Consider the following 16,575-nt stretch of genomic DNA (forward strand, 5'->3'; position numbering starts at 1 on the left):
TGAATTTTAAACTAGGTCCCATTTTCCAGGAGGGTCTTGAAAATCAAAAGTCAAACCTGTATGGTGCTTGCTTTTCCTTACGGAGAGTTTCCCCGAACAATCGAAAACTTCCTGTTCCAATCAAAGAAAAATCTTATCAGTTTTAAATGTGGTGGTTAGTTTGTGGAATTCTTGCTGAAAGTGGCCTCCTCGCTGTCGTGCTTTGTTTTGACTGTCTTCCCCTGAACTGGCCAAGAACCGCTTGACTTTCCGACTGACTTTCAAACCCCGTGACATCGGATGACCCGAGTGTTCTATACCTAAACCGTTGTGTTACATCTCTGCCCCATCTGTTTGAACCTCTGCATTTCCCACGAAATTACCAAACCATTTCACCGATGGAACTTCCTCTGGCCTTTTATACCCCATTTCATATCATACTATATCTAGCAATGCCTTGGCCGCCCTGTGCCTTGTGCAATTTTGGAAGTTGGGAGTAAGCTTTGAAATTCCCTCTTATTTGCTTAAACAGAACTGACATCGGGAACATCGTAGAGAAATAAACTCAAAAGAAATGAAATGCAATGACTTTCAGAGTTAAGGATAAGAAAAATCCAAAACTGGAAGACTATCTGAAGGGGAAAAAGAAAAGAGACTTATCTGAGTGGAGCAACTAGCACCAATGATCATGACATGCATTTCGAATTAATCGGCACAATCTGTCCCACCAATCAATCTTTCAGTTGCCATACTTTGTTCTGAGGTCTTCAAAACCCAATTTCTTTGCCAGAACCTTGACCTTGTTTGACATGCGGTGCCTTGAAGGGTTTTCACTGATAGACCTCTCTCATTTGTTCATCTCTCAACTCACTTTCGCCTCAAGGTGCTCGTGAAGGTTTTCACCAATAAGACTCTCTCATTTTTGATTTCTCTTAGCTCCCGTCGCCTTACGATGCCCGTGAGGGTTTTCACCAATAAGACTCTCTTATTTTTGATTTCTCGCGGCTCCCGTCGCCCTATAGTGCTCGTGAGAGTTTTCACCAATAAGACTCTCTCATTTTTATTTTCCTGCCTGGACCAGATTGTTGCCCCTGATATGAATGACTTCTACTTTCTCGACTTGGCATCTCTCGAAGACTGATCAAAAGGTCTTTCTTTGGACCGTAACGTGGGCTTTTGGATAGGGTTAGAAAGAATGGGTATCAATGGCTCAAAACAATTCAAATGGGTTCAAAATTACAACTTTTGGAATCCGATTTCTTGCAACAATCACAACTTCTGCCCCAGTTTCTTTGCTTGGGGATTTTTTGGGATTTTATTTTGATGGGACTGAACCGTGAGGCTGCCTACGTATCCTTAAAAGGAATCAGGTCGAATGTAGTTCATGTCATAGAAATTACTTTGTTTGTTGTAATTTTTCTTTTCTTTTTCTTTCTCTTCTTTTATTCTTTTTATTGTTTTTTCTCTTTTTTCTTTTTTTTTCTTTTCTTTCTCTTTTCATTCTTTTCTTCTCTTTTTCTCTTTGTCCTTTACTTACATTTTGCACTTGCGTTTCTGAACTTTACTACTGATTTCAAAAGAGGGGTATGAAAAAGAAATAAATAAGGCTTAAAGGGATAACAAAGGATAAAGTATTTAGATAGCAGAACAAAATGCCTTCGTCATTCCAATATTCAAACATGCCAAGTACAAACAACTACAATTTAAACAAAGAAATCATACATAATATCTCTTGACCGCATCGGAATTGATGGCCATTTCTACACATTTGCCTTCTATATCTTTTAAATACAAAGCACCATTGGACAACACTCTTGTCACGACGAACGGCCCCTGCCAGTTTAGGGCGAACTTGCCTTTTGCTTCAGCTTGATGAGGAAGAATGCATTTCAATACTAACTGACCCACTTCAAACTTCCGTGGACGCACCTTCTTATTATATGCTCTTGACATTCTCTATTGATACAGCTGACCATGACACACTGTTGCTAATTTTTTCTCAACAATCAAACTCAATTGTTCCAGGTGGGTTTTAACCCATTCATCATCGTCAATTTCGGTTTCTGCGACAATCCGAAGGGACAGGATTTCAACTTCTGCGGGTATCACTTCTTCCGTGCCATATACCAACAAATAAGGAGTTTCCCCTACTGACGTACGAACAGTAGTGCGATAACCCAGCAATGCAAAGGGCAATTTTTCATGCCATTGCCTGGACCCATCCATCATTTTCCGAAGTATCTTCTTTATGCTCTTGTTAGTTGCCTCGACTGCTCTATTCGCCTTAGGGCGGTATGGGGTGGAATTACGACGTGTAATCTTAAACTGTTGACATACCTCTTTCATCAGATGACTATTGAGATTAGCACCGTTATCTGTGATGATCACCTTTGGGATCCCGAACTGACAAATGATATTTGAGTGAAAAAAATCGACCACTGCTTTCTTGGTCACAGACTTGAAAGTTTTAGCTTCAACCCACTTGGTGAAATAATCAATGGCCACCAGAATAAACCTGTGCCCATTGGATACTGCTGGCTCAATTGGTCCAATGACATCCATGCCCCAAGCAACGAAGGGCCATGGTGCAGACATTGTATGCAATTCAGATGGTGGAGAATGAATCAAATCTTCGTGCACTTGGCACTGATGACACTTGCGCACGAAACTGATACAATCTCGCTCCATAGTGAGCCAATAATAACCTGCTCGGAGGATCTTCTTTGCCAACACGTACCCACTCATATGCGGTCCACAAACTCCAGAATGTACTTCGGTCATGATAGCTGTGGCCTGTCTAGCATCTATGCATCTCAACAATCCAAGATCCGGAGTCCTTTTGTACAAAAACCTTCCGCTGAAGAAAAATCCGCTAGCTAATCGCCGAATTGTTCTCTTTTGATCACCTGTGGCTTGTACCGGATACACCCCCATCCTAGTATATTCCTTGATATCATGAAACCAAGGCTCTCCATCAAGTTCTTCTTCTACCACATTACAGTAAGCATGCTGCTCATGGATCTGAATATGCAACGGGTCAACAAAAGCCTTATCTGGATGATGTAACATTGACGCCAAGGTAGCCAAAGCATCAGCAACTTCGTTATGGATCCTTGGAATATGTCTGAACTCTATTGATCGAAATCGTTGATAAAGATCATGCAAACATTGCCAGTACGGTATGAGTTTCAAATCTCGTGTTTCCCATTCCCCTTGAATCTGGTGCACCAGAAAGTCCGAGTCCCCCAAGACCAAAACTTTCTGGACACCCATGTCTGCAGCTAACCTCAAGCCTAAAATGCATGCCTCATATTCAACCATGTTGTTAGTACAGTAGAAACGAAGCTGAGCCGTAATAGGGTAGTGATGTCCTGTTTCAGAAATCAATATAGCTCCTATCCCAATGCCTTTCATATTAACAGCTCCATCAAAGAAAAGTTTCCAACCTAGATCTCCAACTTGTTCCAACTCATCCATATGCATTACCTCTTCATCAGGGAAGTAAGTCTTCAAAGGCTCATATTCTTCATCCACTGGGCTCTCAGCCAAATGATCGGCCAATGCCAGGGCTTTTATCGCGGTCCTGGTCACATAGACGATGTCAAATTCTGTGAGCAAGATCTGCCACTTTGCGAGCCTCCCTGTAGGCATAGGCTTCTGAAAGATATACTTTAACGGATCCAAACGAGAGATGAGGTAAGTAGTGTAAGATGACAAATAATGTTTCAGCTTCTGTGCCACCCAAGTTAGGGCGCAACATGTCCGTTCCGGATGAGTTTACTTAACCTCGTAAGATGTGAACTTCTTGCTGAGATAATAGATGGCCTGCTCTTTCCTACCGGTGATATCATGTTGACCCAACACACAACCAAACGAATTATCCAAAACCGTCAAATACAGAATCAAAGGTCTCCCCAGTTCTGGTGGCACCAACACAGGTAGGTTTGACAAATACCCCTTTATCTTATCAAATGCTTCTTGACACTCATCTGTCCACTTGACCACAACATCTTTCTTCAACAAGATAGGATCACAAGTTGTCGTAAGCTGAGCAATAAACCTGCTGATATAATTCAACCTCCCTAACAAACTCATCACCTCTGTTTTGTTCCTTGGGGGTGGAAATTCTTAGGTAGCTTTGATCTTTGACGGGTCCAATTCAATACCTCGACGGCTGACTATGAATCCCAACAATTTTCCAGATAGCACACCAAATGTGCATTTTGCAGGATTGAGCTTAAGATTGTACATGCGAAGCCTTTAAAGAACTTTTTCAAATCCTTGACATGGTCAGACTGCTTTATAGACTTTATGATCACATCATCCACATAAACCTCGATCTCCTTGTGTATCATGTCGTGGAATATGGTTGTCATTGCCCTCATGTAAGTTGCCCCAGCATTTTTCAAACTGAAAGGCATGACCCTGTAGCAGTATGTTCCCCATGGTGTGATGAATGTTGTCTTCTCTGCATCTTCCTCATCCATTAGGATCTGATGATAGCCCGTATAGCAATCCACAAAGGACCCAATCTCATGTTTGGCGCAATTGTCAATCAGAATATGGATATTTGACAGTGGAAAGTTGTCCTTAGGGCTCGCCTTATTGAGATCACGGTAATCAACACACACCCTGGTCTTGCCATCCTTCTTTGGAACAGGTACTACATTGGCTAACCAAGTGGGATACCGAGTGACCCGAATGACTTTTGCATCAAACTGCTTGGTGACCTCTTCTTTGATCATCACACTCATATTAGTCTTAAATTTCCTCAGCTTCTGCTTGGAAAGAGGGAATCCGGGTCAGTGGGCAATTTGTAAACCACCAAGTCAGTGCTTAAACCCGGCATGTCATCATATGACTATGCAAAGACGTCTTTGTACTCAAGTAACGCTTTAATTATCTCTTCCCTGAGTTGAGGTTCAAGATGGATACTTATCTTAGTTTCTATGATATTATCTGGGTATCCTAAATTGATTGCTTCTGTATCACTCAGGTTAGGCTTGGGTTTTTCTTCAAAATAGCTTAGTTCTTTACTAATCTCTTCAAAAGCCTCATCCTCGTCGTATTCCGATTCATCATCACACTCTATTTCTTGAATTACTATGTCAGAATTAGATTGGCTTTTAAGACTGGGCCGAAGATTCCTCATGCATGTCATGTTATTGAAACCAGCATAAAAAGAACTGTACAAGGAAGAAAAGAAAACAAAAATAAAACTGTCAGGAATGAGGAAAAGGGGAAATTGCATTTCATTAAAATTGAAAGATAACAAGGTTTATACATCCAAATGGACGGAACATAGAATTTGAATTACAACCCTGGAATAATCCAGATAAACTGAAAGAAAATCAAAGCAAACTACCAAAACTCCTTCCTGGTGGGGAGAGGAGTAGTTTCCCAATTGTTAATCGTTGCACTGGGCCCAACAAATTGCTTATCCGCCTTGCTAGAACCCTCTCCAGCTTCCACCATGTTCACCTCGTCGAATAATTTCTCAAACCTTTTAAGCAACTCCTTATCAGGACCAACCACAGAACTGGGAACTGTTATTGTTGGGCATTTTTTGGTGTCGGGCCTGACAAATAATTTGGAGAGCCGTGGAATGGGCTTTGGGAGGACCCAGGCCCTTTGTTTCAACTTTCTGGCTCTTTTCACGTCCGCAACTGTGGGCTTGAACCCCAAACCAAATGTATCCAAGTTTTTGGGGGAGAGACACCGGCTGTACGATACCTTAAAAAGATGCACCCAAACCCTTGCCCGGTACAAAACCATTTTCAACATTTCAACGGCTACCATGACTAATGCAGCAGCTACCCTCGGAGTTGGAACGCACTTCTCTTCTGGAATTTTCTCTACCGATACCATGTCAAAAGCCTGATAAACCCATGGCCCCTTGTCGTCTTTAGACTCTATGAACGGAATAACGGCATCGTTGGGAACACATAAATTATCTTCGTCGTGCACAACAATTTCCTGTTTATCCCATTCAAACTTGACCATTTGATGCAGAGTAGATGGGCCGCTTTGGCAGCATGAATCCCAGGTCGACCTAACAACAGATTGTAAGAAATAGCCACATCGAGCACTTGGAACTCCATGGTAAATTCAACAGGCCCTATTGTAAGCTCAAGCCCTATGTCCCCGACTGAATCTTTCCCTCCACCATCGAATCCCTGAACGTAGATACTGTTCTTGTGAATTCTTTCATCATCCACCTTCAATTTGTTTAGATTGGAGAGAGGGCAAATGTTCGCACTGGAACCATTGTCGACCAGTATCCGGGTATCCACGGAATCTTCACATTTCGCCGTGAGATAGAGGGCTCTATTGTGCTCAGTACCCACCACGGGCAACTCATCATCAGAAAAAGTGACTCTGTTTACCTCAAATATCTTGTTAGCTATCTTTTCCCAGTGGTTTACTGAGATTTTGTCAGGAACGTGGGCCTTATTCAGGATCTTCATCATAGCCCGCCGGTGCTCGTCTGAATGGATCAATAATGACAATAGTGAAATCTGAGTCGGTGTCTTCCTCAACTGCTCCACAATGGAATAGTCCTGCACTTTCATTTTTCTCAAGAATTCCTCTGCTTCTTCCTCGGTCATAGCTTTTTTCACTAGCACCGGGTTATCTTTGGAGATCTTAGCTTTTCTCAACTCTTCGGGGGCAATACATCTCCCCGATCGAGTCAAACCATGGGTCTCACAAACTTCTTCTTTAACCTCTTTCCCCTTTAAGTCACTGTCACTCGTTCATAATTCCACGGGACCGCCTTGCTGTTGACTATTGGTAATTGAGTTACCGGCTTGATAATGACCGGGTCTGTGCGAGCACCCTCCACAATTGCAATAGGCTTGTTCGCCACTCCTGGCACAATCACTTTTGCTCTTTCTTGTTTTATTGCCACATCACTTGGGGTCCTCTTCTTGGCTACTGTAAATGGTTCACTATTTGCCCTGCTCAACCGGATCACTGGTTTCTCACTTGTTGGCTTTTCAGCCAGCCTGACTTCATTGGACCGAATCATCATGACGGTCTGTAAAGGCTTCTTGGTCTCCACTCCCCTATGCACTATCTCGATCATATTTGTCTCAGGATGGGTCGACAACGGATTCTGGTTGATATTGGGTGCCTCCGGAGCTTGGACCTCAATCCGATTAGTATCAATGAGCTCTTGAATAGCTCTTTTCAATTTCCAGCACTTCTCTGTGTCATGCCCCGGAGCACCAGAATAATATTCGCAATTCACAGAGTGATCAAGGTTCCTCGGGGGAGGATTTGGCAGTTTTGGCTCGATCGGACTCAGCATACCCAATTGTCGCAACCTATGGATCAAACTAGCATAGGATTCTCCCAATGGAGTGAAAGTTTTCTTCTTTTGCAACCTCTCATTCTTAAATGATTGGTTGGGCCGGAAACTTGATCCAGGAGGGTTTCGGTAGGCTCTTGGGGTGGATAGGCATTTTGTGGAGCTAGGTACGCATTTTGTGGGACTGTGCATGCCATTGTGCGTGGGCCGGAGGTTGGCTGTATGTTTGGGCATGGTGGACAGAAAAATAGGGGTCTAGTGATGGGTATTAATGTTGTGGTGGCCTATATGGGGTATGAGGGTAGGTTTGGTAGTGGGGTCGAGGTTGATTATAGTAATGTGATAGGCCCCTCGGTCCAAACCAAGATCCTAAATCAACCGTTGCTACATCCTCTTTCTTCTTCTTTCCAATTACTCCCCCAGTTCCGCTTTGAATGGCCTAGGTGGTTGCCTTAATAGCCGAATAACTCATGATTTTGTTTGTCTTGAGCCCTTCTTCTATCATACTGCCCATCTTTACCACTTCATTGAAGGACTTACCTGTAGCTGATACCAGATGACCGTAATACGTAGGTTTTAAGGCATGTAAAAAATAATCCACCATTTCACTTTCTTTCATTGGAGGGTCAACCCTTGCTGCCTGTTCTCTCCACCTAAAACCATACTCCCTGAAACTCTCGTTGTGCTTTTTCTCAAGTTTTGTCAAAGACAGACGATCCGGAATAATCTCGAGATTGTACTGGAAGTGGCAAGCAAATGCCTGGGCTAGATCATCCCATGTGTACCATCTTCCGTGGTCCTGCTGAGTGTACCACTCCAGCGCCGAACCACTCAGACTTTGACTGAAATATACCATTAGCAACTCATCCTTCCCGCCATCTCCCCTTATTTTGCTACAGAAACTTCTCAAATGCGCTACTGGATCACCCTGCCCATCATACAAATCAAACTTGGGTATCTTAAACCCTGCTGACAATTGCACATCTGGAAATAGACATAGATCTTTGTAAGCCACACTTACTTGACCTCCCAACCCCCGCATGTCCCTAAATGACTGTTCCAGGCTTTTAACTTTCCTGAACATCTCCTCTTGTTCGGGATTTTTAGATGGTTTTTCGGTAACCACAAGGAGGTCAAAATGAGGAGTAGGAATAGGGTTCGGGAACCTTGAAAGTGGGCTCGGGGGGTAATACTGGTTGTTGTGAGTCTGGAACAGAGGCTCGCTGGAGGATTGGTGTAATGCAGCAAGTAAGGGTGCCACAAAAATATGAGTGATTGGTGGAGGAGGGTACGGGACTTGTTTGGGTGGTGGAGCTTGTGATGTATGGGAAGTGGTGTCGTAGCATTATTGGTAGAGGGGAAAGGCCGGAGATGAGTTCACAGTGGGAGGTTCCTGGGTCTTAGCCAATGGTAGGATAAAAGCAGGGTTGGCGGGGTAAACTGGTGGTGGGTGCCCTTTTGCCCATGCTTGGTACATTTCAGCCATCTGCTGCTTTAGCTTATACAACTCATCTTTCAGATTAATCTCTGATTCTTCCACCTCTTTTGACGGATCGACAATACTTGCCTCAAGTTCCTGGTTAGCCATGTTCAGCTTGTTTTTGGACCGGGTGTTGTAGGAGTGAGTTGCCAGAATGCCAATCAAACTAACCACCTGCTTGAACTATAATTTCATCAATAACAAACTTGTTAGTGATTAGGGCTTTAACATATAAGCAACCGCACATTTGAGGAGTGAATGCACCTAAGCATTTAACCGTTTCTATTATGCATTTGATCGGTTGCTTGCGTCATCCCGGCTTTTCCTTATTTCCATTTGCAACTTCTCTCTTCTCTTTTTTTTTTCATTCTTGTCTTTCCTTGCTTGGTCTCTCTTTGTTTTTATTCTCTCATAACTCTTTCTTGCTTTGCCATTGTTTCCTTCTCACTGTTTCTTATTTTCTCTCTCTTTTCTTTTCCTTCTCTCTTTTATTCTTCCTTTTTTTATCACTTTTTTTTTCTTTTGGTTATGGTTGAATCCTATGGAGATTGCCTACGTATCATGACCCCGCATGAATCAGACCAAGCGTAGTTCTTGGAGATAAGTGCATAAAATAAATAACAAAACATTGTGGGATTTTCAAATTTTTTCCATAAAATAAAACAGTTTTGATTACAACCACTCATTCTACCAAATTATAAAATTAACAGACTCGAAAAGGGAAATTAATAGACTCTAACTCAAAACAAGACCAACAGACTCTGATAGAAAGGTGAAAACAACAGACTCGAAAACCAACTAATAGACTCCAATAAAAGAAAATACAGACTCGCAGACTCTAATGAAAATAATGAATACATTAATGCCTCAAATGCTCCTGGGGCCCGTGGGACATCATTCGGTCTCGCCACGAGCCTATATGCAAGATCCCTTTGAAGCCTCTCCAAATAACTCATTATCTGTCAGACAAATGTCATCACTATCGCGAAGAAAGTGGTGCGAGTCATATCCTCACATGCTTGGCATTTTACGACAATGTAGTCGGCAATGGCTCTGACCCGCTCTCAGATTCTACCCTTTTCCTGAAGCAGACGCCCGACCTGTTGATTTCGGGCTTCTAACACCTTAGTATCATGGAGATGTTGATTTTGCAACTGTTGCATTTCTTCCTCCATCGAGCCATCAAATCATAACAGTGTTCCCTATCAGCTTTGAAATCTTTTGCCCGCTTGGCTGCCTCATTCTCAAGAGTAGTTACTTTTCTTTTCAGGCTGGTGATTGTCCCTTCATACTTTCTCTCCATTGTTGCACAAACTGTGTCCGACCTTTTGCATTTTCTGCCAATTGAGCCCGAACTTTCGCCAGACTGGCCTCAGACTTTTCTAGGTCATCTTGACACTTAAGGGCTTTCTTTTTCAGACTGCTTATAAGCCTCTCATCCGCTCGGCTTCTTTCCGGGTTTCTAGCAGCTATTTTCAACTTCCGGATTTGAGCTTTGAGGGCTTCATTTTCCTAAGTTAACTTCTTCTTCTCGCCTTCATCTGCGGCGGTTTGCAACCCATTCTCAAACTGAAGGTCCGTGACTTGATTTTCTAGCCTGCTTATGGTGGCTCGGTACTCATTTTCTTAGGTCAACCAATCCCATTGCACCTGTGCTCCATCGGTAAATTGTTGGACATGGGGTTTCTTTGTTGGCCTTTAGGGCTCCTGACGAACTCGGGATCTTTTACCATACCACGCAGTGTAACTAGGCTCTACCTCGCCTCTGGATAGATCTCGTGCTTGAGTTCTAGGCTCTAAGAATCTGCACTGGTGCCAAATCTGGCACACTTTTTCTTCTAGAAAAGCGGCTTTTGGTTCTAACTCAATAACCTATCGACTCAAATCCTCATCATGTGGGATGGTCTGATATCGGCCTAACTGACGTAAAACTCGATGCGGAGCATAAGGCTGGATACTCCGAAGACCCGTAAACAGCAGAAAACACACCTCAACCGACATATAAATTACTTCTATGACCGAGAGCCACCCAAACGTCCATTCGATCTTATTTGCAATCAAGGATCTTGAGTGGGCATGCCATTGTTTTGTACCATCTGGGAACTCATAACTCTCTACCCGCTTTTCATGTTTTTCAATGCACTCGAGGCCAGTCATACCACAATTCAAGTATCCGGGACGGTGGCAAAGGTGTTCCTCCATCCATAGTTGTAATAACATATTTCACCCTTCAAAGAACTTTCCTCCTTCTCGGTAGAGGGTCAGAGCTCAGTAAATTTCTACCAAGATCAGCGACACTATGGTCCCATTTGCCCTTTTCATCATAAAATCGGCTATCCCTACGAGTCCCAACTCTATGTTCCCGTCTTTTCTAGGGCAAATCAAAGTACCCAAGAACCCCATTATAAAAGCTAATCCTCTCCGAGCTTCCCACTTGTCTTGGTTTCCCGCGTGAGTAAGACCGGTATCTAGCGTCTTGAAGCCACGGGGATTCCCGTAACGTCGGTACAAAAAGTAGAAGGTACAGAACCCTTTGGCCAAATTTCTGTCTCGGATGTCCCGATTGATGCTTAACAAGTCCAAAAATTTGTGAGAGGTTACTGTTCTCGGTGCTACCGGGTATTGATTTCTAAGATTCCCCTCGAAACCGCGTAGCCTGCTATCTCTTCCAGTGTAAGAGTTAACTCGAAATCAGCAAAGTGAAATACATTATGTGCTGGGTCCCAAAATGGTATCAAGGCCTCAATTATGTCCTTTCTATGCTTAACCTTCAAGAGCCCGACAAGATCACCCAATACGTTTGTCATAACTTTTTTGCTATCGTCCCCCAAATCATTCCACCACATATGTAGCTCCAACGGGATCTGTTCACAGACTGAGAAAGGTTCATTTTGAATTGTGCTCATCCTGCACATTTATTAAGGTGATTTTAATTAAAAGAAAACTATGACTCATTTTGACTCAAGAAAAACGACCATTTTTTTTTCAAAATTTCCACAAAAATATCCGGATTTGCCAACACGGCCTTTCAGCACTCCGGAAACGAAGATTTTAAGGCTGTGTTCGCTAACCGACAAAACCTTGAAAAATGACCAAAGGTGGCTATTCTTGCAAAACGGCCTTCCGGTGCCCTTTTGGGGACATTTGGCTATTTTAGACAAGAATGACATCACCTTACTTATTTGTAATAAAATTAAAATTTTTGTTCTTTTTGGACTATTTTTGCAAAAAAGGAAGTTAGACCCGATGGGGGTTGCCTACGTATCTCATACCCTGTGAGAATCAAACTGGCGTAGTTCGGGCAAATAAAATAAAACCAACTATTTTTCAAAAATTCAAAAAATTCGGCAGAGTTTCAGTACTATTTGGACATTGGCTTTCCAAAACAGGTGATTTAACTCACTCAACCCTCACATTGCTATTCTCTTTTTCCCAACTTTCTCCCATTATTCAAAAGCCGGTCATCATGCAAATCCAAATCAAATAAATGCACAAGTAGCAAGTAAGATGCATCAGGATGGTCTTTTCATTTTTGGTACACCTGTCCTAGACAGACCCAATCCCTGTGTTGAGTCTCCAAAGTCAAATGCATGTGATGCAAGCAAACGTTCCTACTCGGATCTGGTATGAGGTCTTGTTATACTAGTTTTAAAACCTGGGTTTATTGTTCTAGACCTGGCTTATCCGAGCGGACAACTCGAGCCTAGGGGGGCAGCGTACCGGGAATACAGAAGCTTCACCGGCTTTGCAACTTGTCTGAACCTCGTTCTAAAATTTGGGATATGACTCTAACAGAAGAGAAGTCACACGAAGTGCACACTCCTCCATGATTTAGAAGACTCAGAGAGAAGAAAGGTTTCGTAGAAGTTTATATACAGTTCACAGAATATCAAAGCGGTAAAAGCAACACTTAGCACATTAGGCCCAAACATGTAACAAAATCAGATAATCAATAAAGCCAACTATAACAATTCATCTAAGTTCGAATTCTGAACCCTAAACCAAAGATTCTGGGTTCGGTCCCCAGCAGAGTCGCCAGAGCTGTCACACCTCCATATGCATTACCTCTTCATCAGGGAAGTAAGTCTTCAAAGGCTCATATTCTTCATCCACTGGGCTCTCAGCCAAATGATCGGCCAATGCCAGGGCTTTTATCGCGGTCCTGGTCACATAGACGATGTCAAATTCTGTGAGCAAGATCTGCCACTTTGCGAGCCTCCCTGTAGGCATAGGCTTCTGAAAGATATACTTTAACGGATCCAAACGAGAGATGAGGTAAGTAGTGTAAGATGACAAATAATGTTTCAGCTTCTGTGCCACCCAAGTTAGGGCGCAACATGTCCGTTCCGGATGAGTTTACTTAACCTCGTAAGATGTGAACTTCTTGCTGAGATAATAGATGGCCTGCTCTTTCCTACCGGTGATATCATGTTGACCCAACACACAACCAAACGAATTATCCAAAACCGTCAAATACAGAATCAAAGGTCTCCCCAGTTCTGGTGGCACCAACACAGGTAGGTTTGACAAATACCCCTTTATCTTATCAAATGCTTCTTGACACTCATCTGTCCACTTGACCACAACATCTTTCTTCAACAAGATAGGATCACAAGTTGTCGTAAGCTGAGCAATAAACCTGCTGATATAATTCAACCTCCCTAACAAACTCATCACCTCTGTTTTGTTCCTTGGGGGTGGAAATTCTTAGGTAGCTTTGATCTTTGACGGGTCCAATTCAATACCTCGACGGCTGACTATGAATCCCAACAATTTTCCAGATAGCACACCAAATGTGCATTTTGCAGGATTGAGCTTAAGATTGTACATGCGAAGCCTTTAAAGAACTTTTTCAAATCCTTGACATGGTCAGACTGCTTTATAGACTTTATGATCACATCATCCACATAAACCTCGATCTCCTTGTGTATCATGTCGTGGAATATGGTTGTCATTGCCCTCATGTAAGTTGCCCCAGCATTTTTCAAACTGAAAGGCATGACCCTGTAGCAGTATGTTCCCCATGGTGTGATGAATGTTGTCTTCTCTGCATCTTCCTCATCCATTAGGATCTGATGATAGCCCGTATAGCAATCCACAAAGGACCCAATCTCATGTTTGGCGCAATTGTCAATCAGAATATGGATATTTGACAGTGGAAAGTTGTCCTTAGGGCTCGCCTTATTGAGATCACGGTAATCAACACACACCCTGGTCTTGCCATCCTTCTTTGGAACAGGTACTACATTGGCTAACCAAGTGGGATACCGAGTGACCCGAATGACTTTTGCATCAAACTGCTTGGTGACCTCTTCTTTGATCATCACACTCATATTAGTCTTAAATTTCCTCAGCTTCTGCTTGGAAAGAGGGAATCCGGGTCAGTGGGCAATTTGTAAACCACCAAGTCAGTGCTTAAACCCGGCATGTCATCATATGACTATGCAAAGACGTCTTTGTACTCAAGTAACGCTTTAATTATCTCTTCCCTGAGTTGAGGTTCAAGATGGATACTTATCTTAGTTTCTATGATATTATCTGGGTATCCTAAATTGATTGCTTCTGTATCACTCAGGTTAGGCTTGGGTTTTTCTTCAAAATAGCTTAGTTCTTTACTAATCTCTTCAAAAGCCTCATCCTCGTCGTATTCCGATTCATCATCACACTCTATTTCTTGAATTACTATGTCAGAATTAGATTGGCTTTTAAGACTGGGCCGAAGATTCCTCATGCATGTCATGTTATTGAAACCAGCATAAAAAGAACTGTACAAGGAAGAAAAGAAAACAAAAATAAAACTGTCAGGAATGAGGAAAAAGGGAAATTGCATTTCATTAAAATTGAAAGATAACAAGGTTTATACATCCAAATGGACGGAACATAGAATTTGAATTACAACCCTGGAATAATCCAGATAAACTGAAAGAAAATCAAAGCAAACTACCAAAACTCCTTCCTGGTGGGGAGAGGAGTAGTTTCCCAATTGTTAATCGTTGCACTGGGCCCAACAAATTGCTTATCCGCCTTGCTAGAACCCTCTCCAGCTTCCACCATGTTCACCTCGTCGAATAATTTCTCAAACCTTTTAAGCAACTCCTTATCAGGACCAACCACAGAACTGGGAACTGTTATTGTTGGGCATTTTTTGGTGTCGGGCCTGACAAATAATTTGGAGAGTCGTGGAATGGGCTTTGGGAGGACCCAGGCCCTTTGTTTCAACTTTCTGGCTCTTTTCACGTCCGCAACTGTGGGCTTGAACCCCAAACCAAATGTATCCAAGTTTTTGGGGGAGAGACACCGGCTGTACGATACCTTAAAAAGATGCACCCAAACCCTTGCCCGGTACAAAACCATTTTCAACATTTCAACGGCTACCATGACTAATGCAGCAGCTACCCTCGGAGTTGGAACGCACTTCTCTTCTGGAATTTTCTCTACCGATACCATGTCAAAAGCCTGATAAACCCATGGCCCCTTGTCGTCTTTAGACTCTATGAACGGAATAACGGCATCGTTGGGAACACATAAATTATCTTCGTCGTGCACAACAATTTCCTGTTTATCCCATTCAAACTTGACCATTTGATGCAGAGTAGATGGGCCGCTTTGGCAGCATGAATCCCGGGTCGACCTAACAACAGATTGTAAGAAATAGCCACATCGAGCACTTGGAACTCCATGGTAAATTCAACAGGCCCTATTGTAAGCTCAAGCCCTATGTCCCCGACTGAATCTTTCCCTCCACCATCGAATCCCTGAACGTAGATACTGTTCTTGTGAATTCTTTCATCATCCACCTTCAATTTGTTTAGATTGGAGAGAGGGCAAATGTTCGCACTGGAACCATTGTCGACCAGTATCCGGGTATCCACGGAATCTTCACATTTCGCCGTGAGATAGAGGGCTCTATTGTGCTCAGTACCCACCACGGGCAACTCATCATCAGAAAAAGTGACTCTGTTTACCTCAAATATCTTGTTAGCTATCTTTTCCCAGTGGTTTACTGAGATTTTGTCAGGAACGTGGGCCTTATTCAGGATCTTCATCATAGCCCGCCGGTGCTCGTCTGAATGGATCAATAATGACAATAGTGAAATCTGAGTCGGTGTCTTCCTCAACTGCTCCACAATGGAATAGTCCTGCACTTTCATTTTTCTCAAGAATTCCTCTGCTTCTTCCTCGGTCATAGCTTTTTTCACTAGCACCGGGTTATCTTTGGAGATCTTAGCTTTTCTCAACTCTTCGGGGGCAATACATCTCCCCGATCGAGTCAAACCATGGGTCTCACAAACTTCTTCTTTAACCTCTTTCCCCTTTAAGTCACTGTCACTCGTTCATAATTCCACGGGACCGCCTTGCTGTTGACTATTGGTAATTGAGTTACCGGCTTGATAATGACCGGGTCTGTGCGAGCACCCTCCACAATTGCAATAGGCTTGTTCGCCACTCCTGGCACAATCACTTTTGCTCTTTCTTGTTTTATTGCCACATCACTTGGGGTCCTCTTCTTGGCTACTGTAAATGGTTCACTATTTGCCCTGCTCAACCGGATCACTGGTTTCTCACTTGTTGGCTTTTCAGCCAGCCTGACTTCATTGGACCGAATCATCATGACGGTCTGTAAAGGCTTCTTGGTCTCCACTCCCCTATGCACTATCTCGATCATATTTGTCTCAGGATGGGTCGACAACGGATTCTGGTTGATATTGGGTGCCTCCGGAGCTTGGACCTCAATCCGATTAGTATCAATGAGCTCTTGAATAGCTCTTTTCAATTTCCAGCACTTCTCTGTGTCATGCCCCGG

The sequence above is a fragment of the Nicotiana tabacum genome, chromosome 3 (assembly GCF_000715075.1).
Source record: "Nicotiana tabacum cultivar K326 chromosome 3, ASM71507v2, whole genome shotgun sequence".
NCBI lineage: Eukaryota > Viridiplantae > Streptophyta > Magnoliopsida > Solanales > Solanaceae > Nicotiana > Nicotiana tabacum.